The sequence below is a fragment of the Myxine glutinosa genome, chromosome 4, assembly GCF_964187855.1.
Source record: "Myxine glutinosa chromosome 4, kmMyxGlut1.1, whole genome shotgun sequence".
NCBI classification, from domain to species: Eukaryota; Metazoa; Chordata; class Myxini; order Myxiniformes; family Myxinidae; genus Myxine; species Myxine glutinosa.
In genome coordinates this window covers 150,947,442-150,962,977 of record NC_136264.1, presented here as the reverse complement: position 1 = coordinate 150,962,977, position 15,536 = coordinate 150,947,442, and the positions used below count along the sequence as shown (strand labels likewise).

Sequence of the window (15,536 nt, the reverse complement as noted above, 5' to 3'; positions counted from 1 at the left end):
GTCTTTCAATCCTGACAAATCTCACACTCTTACTATGTCTCTCCGAAAAGATCGACTGGACAACCCTCCCATCTACTTTCTCAACAATCCTCTCCAAGAAGTTCTGTCGCTCAAGATTTTGGGTCTCACTATCTGCCATGATCTTTCTTGGGAAAACCACATTTACAAGCTGGCCTCCAAAGCCAGTCGCCGACTGGGCATCCTCCGTCGTGCGAAGTCCTTCCTCGGCACACCTGAGCTCCTCACCACATACAAGGCTTTCATCCGCAGCTCAATGGAATACTGTTCTCCCCTATGGGCCGGTGCTCCTGCCTCACACCTAGCTCGGCTTCACGCTGTTGAAACCAAAGCTTTCAGAATTATTGGAATCTCCCGCGATGAAGCTATCTCTGAGGGCCTTTCACTCACTCACCGCAGGCAGGTAGGTGGTCTTTCTGTCTTCTACCGACTCCTCTCCGGCCTTGCACCCCCAGCTCTCTCTGTGCTCTGTCCCCCAAATATTCCTACAGGTCGCACAAGATCTGCCAGCAACCCTCTGATGGTTAAACTGCCGAAATCTCGGCTCTCCGCTCACCTTCACTCTTTCATTCCTCTTTTCTCCCGCCTCTGGAACAAACTCCCTCACTCCCTTCAATCCCACTCCTCCCTCCAGGTCTTTAAAACAGCTGTTCACCACCATCTCTTATCTTCCCCCATCCAAAACCTTGATATTTTCTACCCCCGCTAATTCACCCCAGATCCACCTTGTTTGAAAGTCCAACTTCTTTCCTGGAAGTCCTGGCAGTGTCCATATGTTTTATACCTCTCCCACCGCCCCCTTCCCATGCCCCCCCCCCCCAAAGCCCTCGCCCTCTCTCAGATATCTCGATGTCTCCATGTCTCTCGGTCCCTGCTCTCAAATGTTGTGTTTGTGTCCTTCCCCCTCTCTCCCCATCTTGTCTACCGCTCCCGATGTTATATGTTTTATGTGTCGGTTTGTCTTTCTGTGTGATTAATGTTCGCTCTTTCACGAGCCTCGATCTTGTATACAAAAAAAAAACAAAAAAAAAACTGTGAAAGCACCAACCTCATTCATGTAATTTCCAGTTTAATTGTTATTTTAAATAAAGATTGGGGCTTCAAGATTTGCAATCCCAGTTTTAAAAGCCAAGACATTGTCTGTTAACGCAAATAGTTTTCGGACTTTCATTTGATCATTGCCACTCTTACCCAGTGTTAGCTGCAATGTTTGCCAATATATAACATAAATTAATCTAAAATTGCAGGGAAAATATTGTACATACACCACTTTAAAGTTTAGGGATGTATTTGTTATTTGGTCTTTGAAGGGTGAAGCAAAACAAAAATTAACATGTATAAGCATCTTCCTGCATACCTCACATGAAGGACTGTACTTTAAATCGTTGCATTCTTCAAAGGTCTAACTTTATTTATCGTTGAATATATTTCATGTATTGTTATGCATTATGTTTTCCACTCTGTCAAAGCGCCTTTGGGCTTCTTGAAAAGCGCTATACAAAATAAATGAATTATTATTATTATTAATATACAACTCACGATTCCTTCAAACCTGGTATGCCAAGAGCCAACACATTCAGCAAGATGACAAAACGGCAACACCTGTGCTGACTGAAGGTGTCAATGATTGAAAACATTTTTTTTTTGAAGAAAATGGCAAAACCCAATGTCAATGGTTGCTAGGAGACAGGGCAGCATATAAAATCATACTAACATAATCACAAGACTTTAAACAAACAAACGACATTTTTGGGAATAAGACCCTCAGAGACAACGAATTTTTCTAACTGGCGATGAAGGTTGTGATCAATTTTCATCCGAATTGTGTGTAGTTTGGGAGAAAAGAGCATACACCTATTTTAGGGGTTCAACCCCCCCTCCCCCGCCCCCCTCCCACACACACACACACACACACACACACACACACACACACACACACACACACACACACACACACACACTCTTAAACCTTGATTATTTTTTTTCTATGCCGTGAACAAACTTTCGTGCAACACGTGATGAAGTTTGTGGTCAAGTTTCATTAAAGTCGTGTGTGTAGTTTCGGAGAGAGCAAGTGCCGATTTTGCAGGGGGAATCCACTATTTCGATGATTTTTTTTATTTTCATTTTTTGTATACAAGATCGAGGCTCGTGGAAGAGCGAGCACGTTAAACACACATTAGCACATAAAACACAACAAAAACGGACACATAAAACAAAGGGAGGGGGAGACAAGATGGCGAGAGAGAGAAGCACACAAGCATAACAGTAGAAAACAGGGACATCGGAAGATCTGTGGAAGGGAGAGGGCTGGGGGAGGGGGTAGAGAAGGGGTACACGGTATAAAACAAATTGACACCACTAGGAATTTCAGGAATGAAGTCGGGGATTGAAAGAGGTGGATTTGGGGTGTATCAACGTGGGTTAGATAAGAAATCATAGGTTTTGAAGGATCAAGGTTTTGGATGGTGGAAGATAAGAGATGGTGGTGAAGTGGTGAACAGATGTTTCAAAAACCTGGAGAGAGGAGAGGGATTGAAGAGGGTGTGGGAGTTTGTTCCAGAGGCGGGAGAAAAGAGGATTGAAAGAGTGAAGGTGAGCAGAGAGTCTGATTTTGGCAGTTTCACCAGACAAGGGTTGCTGGCAGAACTTGTGTGACCTGCAGGAATATTTGGGGGACAGAGCCCAGAGAGAGCTGGGGGGGCAAGGCCAGAGAGGAGTCAGTAGAAGACAGAAAGACCACCAACCTGCCTGCGGTGAGTAAATGAAAGGCCCTCGGAGTTAGCTTCATCGCGGGAGATTCCAACGATGCTGAAAGCTTTGGTTTCAACAGCGTGAAGCCGAGCTCGGTGTGAGGCAGGAGCACCGGGCCAGAGGGGAGAACAGTATTCCATTGAGCTGCGGATGAAAGCCTTGTATGTGGTGAGGAGCTCAGGTGTGCCAAGGAAGGACTTCGCACGATGGAGGATGCCCAGTCGGCGACTGGCTTTGGAGGCCAGATTGGAAATGTGGTTTTCCCAGGAAAGATCATGGCAGATAGTGAGACCCAAAAGCTTGAGTGACAGAACTTCTTGGAGAGGATTGTTCAGAAAGTAGATGGGAGGATTGTTTACTCAGTCTTTTCGGAGAGACGTAGTAAGAGTGTGAGATTTGTCAGGAATGAAAGACATGTTCCACTTGTTTGACCAGTCTGTGATTTTGTCCAGGTCTGCAGAGAGTGAGGAGGCTGCAGACTGCCGATCTGAGGGATGAGGAATGGAGCGGCAGTGAATGGATTTATCAGCAAAGAGGTGGAGAGGTTTTTCAAGAGAGTCAGAGAGATCATTGATGAAGACCAGAAAAAGTACAGGGCCCAGAACACTGCCTTGGGGAACTCCAGCCTGAACAGGAAGGGAAGATGAGAGAAACCCATTCAGGGCCACACGTTGACTAAGACTAGAGAGGAAGTCCGCAAGCCATGCGTGGAGATTTCCCTGGATACCATAGGAGAGTTTGGTGAGCAGGGCGGGGTGCCAGACCATATCGAAGGCACGTGATATGTCAAGGGAGACAGCTCTAATTTCCTGTTTGGCATTGAGGACCTCCATCCATTGTTGAGACAGCAGAAGTAGCATGTCCAGAGTAGAGTGACCTAGCCTGAAACCAAATTGATGGTCAGAGATCAAGCCATTCGAGAAGAGGAAGGATTTGATATCCGAAGCAATGATGGATTCCATGACTTTGCTGATAATTGGGAGAAGGCTGATTGGTCTGTAGTTACAAGGATCTGTTTTTGCACATGTGTTGTGTAAAACGGTGATGTTGGCTGATTTCCAAGCTGATGGCAGAAGACCTTGAGCAAAAGAGAGGGTGAAGAGAACAGAGAGAGGGAGTGAAAGAGCTGCAGAGCAGGATTTCAGGACCCGTGGGCTGATGCCGTGGATACCATAAGAGGAGAGTTTGGTGAGCAGGGCGGGGTGCCAGACCGTATCGAAGGCACGAGATATGTCAAGGGAGACAGCTCTGATTTCCTGTTTGGCGTTGAGGGCCTCCATCTATTGTTGAGACAGCAGAAGCAGCATGTGCAGAGTAGAATGACCTGCTCTGAAACCAAATTGATGATCCGAGATCAAGCCATTGGAGAAGAGGAAGGATTTGATATCCGAAGCAATGATGAATTCTATGACCTTACTGATTATTGGTAGCAGGCTGATTGGTCTGCAATTGCAATATTTTGTTTTTGCACATTTTTGTGTAAAGTAGTAAAATTTTGTGCTGATTTTCAAGATGCTGGCAGATGACCTTGAGCAAAAGAGAGGGTGAAAAGCACAGAGAGAGGGTGAGATAGAGCGGCAGAGCAGGATTTTAGGACCCGTGGGCTGATGCCGTCTGGTCCAGTTGCAGAATCAGTCAAGGATTGACAAACTTCTCCACCTTGTCAGGAGAGAAGGACACAGAGTCCAGAAGCAGCTGGGTCCAAGGACCTCATCCCTTATTTCAGCAGTGATCCACTGTGCATCGCCCAAGGTTGTCAGGGCTCTCCTCATCAATTTAACCATCAAGTCTCTTCTCGAAATGCCTTGGGTCAAGACAGGCCAAGCTTCTTGCTAAGCAACACTTTATGGGAGATTTCCCCAACAGCTTGCACACCATTTTGACAGAGTTCTGCATTCCATGCAAAATTCCAGAACACCAGTCACAATTTTTTGGAATCAATTCCTTCAAAGCTTTGTCAGCAACCAGTCCTACAACCTGTTTTTTAATATATATATTTTAAACACAAGGTCTGAGGCTCATGGAGCTGACAGGCACACAAGAGGAAGTCCCGGCACTTCCTGGGAAAGTTATTTAAAGGTATTGTCGTGTGGTTGGCTCAGTTAAGACCGAGCGTCACCACGGATGAATCGAGCTTTAATGGAGGCGTTTATTCAAATCAATGGCGGATCGATCCACGGGCCGAGGGATTGGTGGAGGATGCCGTGCTTACCTTTTCGGCCCCGACGACGTCTTCTCCCTGCAAATTATTAACTCAACCCGAGACGGGTACAAGAAATATTTTTATTAACGGATCGGAGAACAAGGAAATGCGACGGAAGAACTAATACCTAGGTTGGGAACCCGCACACCTCACTTCACATACACGACAAGGGAGTATTCAAATAAAAGAATCGTCGTGTTGTGTTCTGTGGTGCGTCTTATCTCTGTCTGCAGTCGTCCAGGCCCCAAACTCGCCGTCCGGACGCGGCTCCGTGCTTGGCGGGAAGGAGGCCTCAGTCCACCTCGGGAGATCCCATTTTTTTGGGAAAGATTTTTTCTGTTTTACTGCATTAAAGCATTTATTCTTTAGTGATGTTTTTCTCTGCATATCGCAGAGCCAGTTAGCGTGCTTACCAGAATGACCCTTGCTCTCGGTGCAAAACCCGAGCATTCACTACACCTTATCGTTTTTCTGCGCATTCCTGTACTTGGCAGATACTGGACCCAACAACATGATTGCCCACTAACACAACGCACGCTCACGTCGACAAAGCTTATCCAAAACCTCCACTTTGTGGCAAACATCACTTGCCTCGACTTTGTTTTTTGCACTTGGTTCACCACGAACAAGTTTTCCTCTGAGGAGCCATGGTTAAAACCACTAAAGGTAACTAGAACGCCACTCAGTAAAGCGCATACTCCCGCCGTGGGTTTAGTTGGAATAATACATTTTGTTTAACATCCCCGCTCCCCAAAACAATAAATGAAAAAGAAAGTAAGCCCTGACTGTCAGAGAATTTATTTTGATATATCTCGGAATTTGAGGAGAAAAACATCATTTAAGAATAAGAATAAAAGCTTTAATGCAGTAAAACAGAAAAAATCTTTCCCAAAAAAATTCCAAAAAAAATTCCTGGATCCGGAATAATATCCTGAGCTTCATCAAAAACTAATCAATTCTTCCTTATCCCAAGGGCAATCATCCCACCAACTTTCATCCAAATCCGTTCAGAACTTTTCCAGATATCTTGTTCACAAACACACGAACGCACACGATCGAATGCATTACTCTCTGGCGGGAGTAATAAACCTGAAAATCGCAGAGCCAGAATTATTTATTTTGTCTGGGAAGCCCATGCGAGGTTTCTTCTTATTCAGCCCCTCAACCCTGGGTGATTATGCGATCTTAAAAAAAAAAGTTGGAATTTTGCCAAATCTGTTTTATTCGTTTAATATACCTCAGCCATTGACAAATCTGGAACTAAGTCTTTATAAGTTCATCAAATACTGACACCGCGATTGACATTCGCCGAGCCAAATGTTGATATCTCTTCTGAGGTAAAAATAAATAAAAACAAAAACAGTTTTAAAGCATTATACATATCAAACGATACATTTTATGAAACGGGGAAACCTAATACACACTTTGGTGGTTTTAAAATGACAGAATATGTCTTTATTAGAAAAAAAATAAAAAATGAACATTGAAGACGCTGCTAAAAAAATACACCGCTCTAACGCATAACCACGAGTTTAAACTACATTACCAACAAATATGAAAACTATTTTCATATCACAATGTTAAATATAGAATATATAGAAGATAATGTTTAAAAAAAAAAGATCCCCATCTTCCAATGGTAAAAAAAAAATCCTTCAAAAACTTCCTGGATCCAGAATAATATCCTGAGCTTCACCAAAAACTAATCAATTCTTCCTTATCCCAAGGCCAATAATCCCACCAACTTTCATCCAATTATGTGCAGAACTTTTCCAGATATCTTGTTCACAAACACACGCGTGAATGCATTACTCCCTGACGGGAGTAATGACCAAAACAGCAGCATCGCTGGATGCACGACACCCCAGCGGAGAACGAATGGTACCGACTCGAAGAGGGGGGGGGGGGGTCTAAAGGGTGGAAAGACTGTGCAAGACCCATGCCATTTAAAAACAGGCTCGTTTACAGAAAAGTGTGTAAAGTCGAAATTTTATAAAGTCCCAGTGGTCTTCAAATGCAGGGTACAGCCCGAGGTACCCCGTGGAGGTCCTCACCACTCGTCAAAAATTAAGGGTGGAAATCACTCCATTTATGACAAAACGTCTGATGCCCGACGTGGAGATCGGTTTCTGAGGTTTGGGACATGGAATGTAGGGACAATGACAGGGAGATCAGAAGTGGTGGAAGTATTGGTCAGAAGAAGAGTGGACATATGTTGTGTGCAGGAGACGAGATGGAAGGGAAGTGGTGTGAGAATGGTGAAGGGTTGGCAGAGACAGAAATACAAGTTTGTGTGGCAAGGGTGCCCAGAAGGCGTGCATGGTGATGGTATCCTGTTTGCCGAGGAGTTTGTAGACAGTGTGGCGAGGGTGACGAGAGTGAAAGGTTCATGGTGAGAATTATAATTGGAAAGCTCTTAGTGAACGTCATCTCGGGATATGATGAAAAGAAGACCAAGTTCTGTTGTGCAATAGAAAAGCTGATGGAAAAATGTGAAGGATGAGGAGGTTGTTGTCCATTTAAGTCTCCTCCGACCATATGTGGGGAGTATAGACGGTTTTGAGGGAATTCATGGGGTTACGGATATGGTGCTTGGCATGGAGAAGGTGAAAGGATTTTGGAGTTGGCTGATATGTTGATTTGTAATACTCAGTTCCAGAAAGAGGACAATAAGCTCATCACATACACGTCAGGTGGGTCGGTGACAACCGTTGACTACCTGATGGTGTGTAGGCGAGATAGGGGGCACCTCCGGGACACAAAGGTTATCCCGGGGAGGAGGCCTTTTCACAGCACCACTTGGTTGTCTGCGACATGAGTGAAAGGTGCGAGGAGAGCTCGGCGGGTAAAGTACCAACTGAGAATGAAGGTGTGGAGGTTGAAAGAGGTGACAGTGAGGGAGGCATTAAAAGAGAGGCTGAGTATAGTAGGGGATGATGTGGTTGAGCTTGAAAGTGGTTGGATATCAATGAAAGATAGTCTGTTGAGAGCCGTTGGTGAGGTATGTGGATGGACAAAAGGACCAACAAAGCACTCAGAAGCATGGTGGTCGGATGATGAAGTTGGAGAGAGGATTGACGAGAAGGGGAAGAAGGCGAAGGGTACGGGAGCAGAAGAGGCACAGCATTAAAGTTACAAGGCAGCCAAGAAAGAGGTAGCAAAAGCACAGGAGGCATACCGGAAAATGTTCAGAGAACGCTTGGGTCAGAGAGCTCAGAGATTCGGAAGAGGGTCAGAGAGTGGTATTCAGGATTGCAAAGCAGATAGCGAAAGAGGTGCGATGTGATGGGGGTGAGTTGCTTGAAGGATGAAGTGGGAAAAATCGTTGTGGACCCAGATGGAATTAAAGGAAGATGGAAGCGATATATGGAAATGCTGTTGAATGCAGAGAATGAATGGGATGGCAACAAAGAGAGTAACCCAGTTTTAGGACCAGCAGAGAAGATAACTGAGGAGGTTGAGGAAGCGATAAAAGCAATGAAGTCGAAAAGCAGGAGGGCCGACGGGAGTGGTGAGAGATATGTTGAAGGCAGCGGGAAGTTGGGGTTTGAAGAGAATGACATCTGAAATTTAGTGGTGAAAGGCCACATTCCAGTGGATTGGGAACTGAATACCCTCATCCCTCTATACAAGGGGAAAAGTGACCCTCTGGATTGTGGCTCGTATAGACCGATAGTTATTAGAGCATGGAATGAAGGTATTGGAAAGGGTGTTGGGAGAACAGGATAAGGATGAAAGTGAAGATCGACGAAATGCAGTGTGGATTTATGCCAGGAATCGGGACAACAGCCACGCTTTTTATTGTAAGGCAGTTGCAGGAGAAGTACATGGAGAAGAGGAAGAAGTCGTTTCTTGGGTTGGTTGATCTGGAGAAAGCATTCGATAGGGTTCCATGCAAAGTAGTGACATGGGCATTGAGGAAGTTAGGAGTGGAGGAATGGTCGATCTGAGTAGTGATGGCAATATACAAGAGCGCACGCACATCTGTAAGGACGAAGGATAGGAACAGTGGCGAGTTTGAGGTGAAGGTCGGGTCGGTACCAAGTCCACCACTATTTGTAGCTGTGATGGAGGTGCTAGCGCAGAACATAAAGGAGGGTTTACCGTGGGAGTTGTTGTATGCAGATGATCTGGTATTGATTGTGGACAGTATGGATGGACTGAAGGATTAGATGAACAAGTGGAAGTAATGTACGGAGGCAAAATGTCTGAAGGTGAATATCGGAAAGGCGAAGGTTAAGCATGTGGTAAGGTGGCAAGAATTGGGAAGTGGCCGTGTGCCGGAAGGGTGTCCGAGTGAACTCCATTCAATGTACAATGTGCGCCGAGTGGGTTCATCAAAAATGTAGTGGTCTGAGAGGGTCATTAACGAGTGTGGCAGCTACATTCAAGTGTAAGGTGTGCACAGAGGAAGCTCCAGATCGAGGAAATGTTGTTGCATCTTGCAAACGGCGTGAAGCTGGAAGGTGTGAAACCATTTTGCTACCTAGGAGACATGCTGAATTGAGGTGGATCAGACTCGGCAACGGTTGCTCGAGCGAGATGTGCATGGAAGAAGTTTCGGGAACTGAGGCGTGCTGACGAGGAGGGGTCTCGTTGAAGCTGAAGGGAAAGGTGTATGCTGCACGTGAGACGTTATGATTTATGGGAGCGAGACATGGGTAATAAACGTAGAGCAGCAACGAAGGCTGGAAATGCGAATGGTTCGGTGGTTGTGTGGAGTATCGTTGAGAGAGAGGAAGACATTATGAATTGCGAAAGATGATGTGAATTGAGCCTGTGATGGATGTTGTGAAGAGAAACAGGTTGAGATGGTTTGGCCATGTGTTGAGGAAGGATGAAAGTGACTGGTTGAGAAGAGCGATCAAAATGATTGTCGAAGGAATTTGAGGACTGGGAAGACCGATAGACTTGGCTGAAGGTGGTGGAAGAAATGCGGGCAAGGGGGTTAACAAGCAGAGATGTAGGAAATAGGGCAAAATGAGATTGTAATGGGGCCCGCAAGGTTAACCCCCACTCAAGCAGGGAAAATTGCCTTAAAATGCTGTTGTTCTAACTCACTTTGCCCAATAATGTGACGGACCTCTGGTAGCTTGTTAACAGTTGCTGGGTTTTAGCCTGTGGAAGAACTGCTGAAAATCTAAGTGTTCTTCCCAACATTTGTTTTCACATTTCTTTCAACTTTAATAAATCTCATTTTAATTCTTGCTTTTTCTTTATTTCTCTTTTTTATCTCAGTGAATTCTGGCAGAAAATTTTCTGTAAGGTTCACTTGGCTGCACCTGGATAGGTTTGAAGGTCGAGTAGCAGCTGAAGCCCGAATCCTATCCAGGTTCCTCCTGATAATTCAGTCTTTGCTCTTTACTTTTGGTTCCTTCTGATGACTCCAATACAGTATTTGGTTTTCGGTTTCATTGCATGGAGTAAACCCAACAATAATAATTAAATAAAAATCACACTGCATCCAAAGGAAGAGGTTCAGTTTGACATTTTTAATACAAAATAGGCAAAGCCAAGAAAAACAAAATCCATTAGAATTACCCTTTGGAGCCATTCAGAACCATTGATAATTATATCAATGTATTATGTGATAATTATACAATTATAATGCATTAGAATTACACTTTAGAATAAAACAGTGGGTCGGAACGGTTCTTCCTGTTTGACAGACTGATGGAAGGACAAAGCAAAATATTCAAGCAGCTTCACTGCTCAACAAGAAAGCTTGAGAAGTATCAAGCGCTCTCCTTGAAGGCAGGTAGGTCCTTCGCAAAGATGATATTGGGTGGATTGCCATTGCCTTTTCCCAGCAGTTAGTCATGGCAGGAATTTGTAATTTGTTAAGCATGTGCAGGTAACCTACATATTGAACCCTTCCCTGATTGGTGCATCCAATGGCACAGAATCCTGTCATTTAAAAAAAAAGTGACGAGTTGTCGACCAACATGTGCTCATTCAATCATTTCAATTCAATATGGAGAAGATTGTCATGGGGACGGCAAGGCTAACCCCGCTCTTGCAGGGAAAATGGCCTTAAAATGCGTTGTATGTGCTCATTCAATGAAAACAAAACGGCGCTCATGACCCATGCGACCAGAAATTTCCAGGGGAAAATACCAACACTATTCCTAATGTATAGGGACCAGTCGGGCCTGATGCCAATGGGGAGATGTGGACCACGGTCTGCCTTGTGATGACCCTTGGTGTAAAGTGTAAACCAAAGCCCCCTAAAAAAATTTTTTTTGTTAAGGTTTCGATTTCATTTGGGAAAAACAGACACCAAAACTAAACGAAATACAACTGACGCACAAGTGCCTGTCCTGGAGCCAAATAATTTTGATTACGGAAGTCAGACCAGTCATTTGCAATCGTATGTGACGATGCTTTGGTGCTTGCCACCTCTCGCATGAACTGCCAAGTGCACTTCCCCCTAAATTCTCAATATTGAAGGTCTTCTCAGACGCTGCATCTGGGGCAGGCAATCTTTGTAGCTTCAGCCACAAGTAATTAAAATAGCAAAGCTTTGATTGATATTCATTAAATTGTCTTTTCCTTTCACCTTACAATAGGCAGAGCACAGACAAATTACCTTAATCTTCATGATTAATCAAGATGTCCCATGAGCACTTGCATAACCTGACATGTCGCAAAGTGCGAAAAACCGTTTCGGCACAGCTTTAACAGAAAATACCTAGGTGAGGTTGAGATTGGTAACATTCTCAGAGGTGGGGATTAGCCTATTTATATTTGCACAATTTCTCTATTTACCAGCAGTTAAAAAAGACAAAGGTTGACTCCAGCATTGGAAAATGCTTAATTTTTCCAGGAATTGAGTTAAAATGACACAAAGGATGACCGTGGCACAAGCTGTATCCATCCGTAGAAGGTATTCATAGTTTATCGCCTTAAAAAAAACTAATTTGCATAGAATTTTATTTTTTCCGTTCCCCTCAAGTTCCTTTGCTAACCCCATCTTGCAGAGGTCCTCGTCTTGCTTATCCAGAAACCGCTTGAGCACTGCAATGAACATTTTCGATCTTCAAAATTTTCCACAAAACTTGGGCAATCAGTTTAAATTTGGGGGAACAAAACGGTGAATGGGCTGAATCAGAAAGCAGTTCAAAGGCCACATTGATCACTGCAACCATGGATATGAGTGATGCATTGTCCTGGAGAAGCAGCACTCAACTCCAAGACACTTGTTTTTGATGGCTTCTTACAACTGCCGCAATTAATCAGCATCATATTGCACACTTGGATATCATCTTGGTAAACCAGTTCTGAACTCGTCGTGTGTACGTAGACAGGGTGGATGGATGGCAGGCAGCTGCTGTTGGTCAGGACACCACAGAAAGTGATGAAGCATCAGGGCTCATGGTCAGCATTCCAGTGAAGAGGTGCTAAAGGCACACGTACACAAACAGGCACGATAACTGCTACAAATACAAGGGTGGACTTTTTCCCCAGACTTTTCCACGCTCACAGCCTGCCATACATCTCCACAAATTAAACTTTGGCATCAAGTGGAATACAGAATCAATGACACCAAAAAGGTTTTTTTTTTGTGTAAAGTCGAGGCTCATAAAAGCCAACATAAAGAACATATAATAAAGGGAGGGAGAGAAGGAAGCACAACAGCAGGGAATAGGGTCATCAGGATATCGATGGAAGGAAGAGGGCTGGGGCAGGGTACACAGGATAAATGAGATGGACACTACAAGGACTTTCAGGAAAGAAAATGGAATTTGAAGGTGGATTTGCGGTGGATTAACAGGGGTAGCTTAGGAGGGAAGTTTGTCTTAAACATTAAAATCAGAAGAGGGCATGCAGGTTTGATTTTGTCTCTTTAAAAAAAAAAAAAAAGCAACATTTCAGTGACAATTACACAACATGGGTTTTTCACTTTGCCATTTCCGAGCTAAGACAAGGGTGCATGTGACCATATGGTAAACATCATATATGAAAGATCAGTTGATAATGTTTTTGAGATCTCAATGCAAAATAGACCAATTCAAATTTGTGGTTACAGTAGGAGTAGGTTACAGTAGGAGTAGGTTACAGTAATCCTTGGTGTTGGGCTAGCGGCTAGGGTGCCGGCTTAGGATCCTAGGATCCTGGGTTCGAATCTCGGTCGATCGCCGAATTAATGCCAGGGGGGTTGACTCAGCCTGTCATCCTTCCAAGGTCCAGTTTACCAGGTCCAGCAAATTGAGTACCAGTTCACTGGTAATTTCCCGCTTGTCGTTGAAGGCGGCAAAAAGGGTTGGCGTCAGGAAGGGCATCCGGCCGTAAAACATTGCTTCAAAAAGGGGACCAAAAAACAACAACTACCACGGTCCCCGAAAAGGCCAACCCCCGCTTTGCGGGGAAAAATGGCCTCTAAACGGTGGGGGTTTTTTTTTTTAGTAGGAGGAAATATCAGTGCAAACGATGGCCAATTTGAAAACAAAATAAAAATCCACTATTCGACAAAGGTCTGAAAGGTATGGGTATGCATTCCACTTCTGCAATAATGGCAGCTGGTGCTGACCGGGCCGCCGTGGCGTGGTGCTGACGGGGCCCCCTCCCATGAGGGGAGTGTCATTGAAGCTGAAGGGAAAGGTGTATGCTGCATGTGAGAAGTGTTATGATTTATGGGAGCGAGACATGGGTAATGAACGTAGAGCAGCAACGAAGGCTGGAAAGGGTGGAAATGCGAATGGTTCGGTGGATGTGCGGAGTATCATTGAGAGAAAGAAATGATGAATTGCGAAAAATGATGGGAATAGAGCCTGTGATTGATGCTGTGAAGAGGAACAGGTTGAGATGGTTTGGTCATGTGTTGAGAAGAGTGATGGAAATGAATGTAGAAGGAAGTAGAGGACGGGGAAGACCGAGAAAGACTTGGCTAAAGATGGTGGAAGAAGAAATGCGGGCAAGGGGGTTAAACAAGGAGAGATGCAGAAAATAGGGCAAAATGGAGAAGATCGTCATGGGGACCGCAAGGCTAACCCCCACTCTAGCAGGGAAAATGGCCGTAAAATGCATGTTGTTCTGCAATAATGGCAGCATCTTCACATGCAAAATATTTCTCACCTGGTAAAGATAGCTTTTCCACACCTCACTTCCTGAGTTTTCTTCCACATAGGTGCTTCGTCCTGCAAATAAAAACACGATATGAGAAATAGCAAAAAAAATAAAAAATAATTCAAATGTCTAAATTGGACAAACCCTTTAAAGTAAACACCAATGGTTGAAATAATTGTATTTCATAAAATGAAAGTATCAACACATTTGCATTAAAAAAAATTGTTCAAGGTGAAAATGGCCCATATATTCCTGAGTCATAAAAGGCAACAAAAGTCCAAATCATTTAAAACCTGCAATGCTCACCTACTCTAAGTTTATCCGAAATTGATTGCTTTGGAAAAAAGGCCTTCAAAACAAGCTCAAATGTTGAGTTGTGCACATGACTGGAAACAATTTGGCATGAACGAAGAAAGTAAAAGCTGACTTTGCACTGGACAGAATGAAAGTTGAAAGCCGCACTACTTGCATGGGGCGGATGGAGGCTGATTGCAATAGTCGTAGTTTCAGGCAGGAAGTACGGCAGGACGAGGTAGGTTTGGGCAGCGGACGACCTGCCAATGTTCAAGGAGGCCGTGCACTGGTTGGGCTCAGGAAGAGGTAAATCCTGAACACCCCCAGCTGCTATATTCATGGCATCCGGTTATCATCACACAGGTCATGGGTTTGTCAACGTGGCAGTGGCTTGGAAATTTTGGTGGAAACGAAAGTGTTTTGAAGGATACAAGTGAAAAGTTAATCACATCAGAATCACAAAACGTCTATTGACAAACGGCTTGAACTGCAAATATTCTGCAATACGATAAAAGGCCGTTGACAAGCTAAATCCAGAGTTTCACTTGCACAAGATGACAATGTCCAGAAATGGCACTTCCCTGCCACAATGAGATGGACTGCAAGGGTAAAAGTAACCCTGAGACCAGAGGATGCACAGCGTTGAATGAACACATGCTCGAGCTCAAATCGAGAATGAAATAAGATTTCCCTATTTATGCAAATTAAATTTCACAAGACATGCAAATTGGAAAGATCAGAGGAAAGATGTAGGAAATTGAAAAACTAAGTTGGCTGCAGGAGAGTTGCACAACTAACATGTAACCAATTTGAAGTATTTCACCTCGACCTTGATAATGAGGTCATCTCCATCATCCAATCAAATCAGTACTCACCAATCAATACGAAAAACTTCAATAAAGTAGGTGCACATATTAACAATTAGCATCCTTGGCCAGGTGATTGATGCAGCAATAAATCCAACTTGCCACCAACAGAATGTTAAATGTTTGGTTAGCAGTGGAGAGCTTGGGAATTCATGGTTGAGAAAATTCCAATCTTTTTTAAGGTTCATGGAAGAGCATGTACAGAAAAATCAGGCAGGAAAGACCAGTGCAATTTACCATGAACAACAAGGACATTTGTTGGTAAAGGACAAACATGTGAGTTGAACTTTGCTTCAATATCACGAGCCAGGGGTTCTGATGAGCGAGTTGGCTAC

General features: G+C 44.1%; 1 protein-coding gene across 1 annotated transcript in view; it reads left to right on the top strand.

Moving 5' to 3' along the window:
- TNFSF10 (TNF superfamily member 10) overlaps nucleotides 1-15,536 on the top strand; it is a 407,659-nt gene that overhangs the window by 342,773 nt on the left and 49,350 nt on the right. The gene's annotated exons all lie outside the window — the stretch shown is intronic.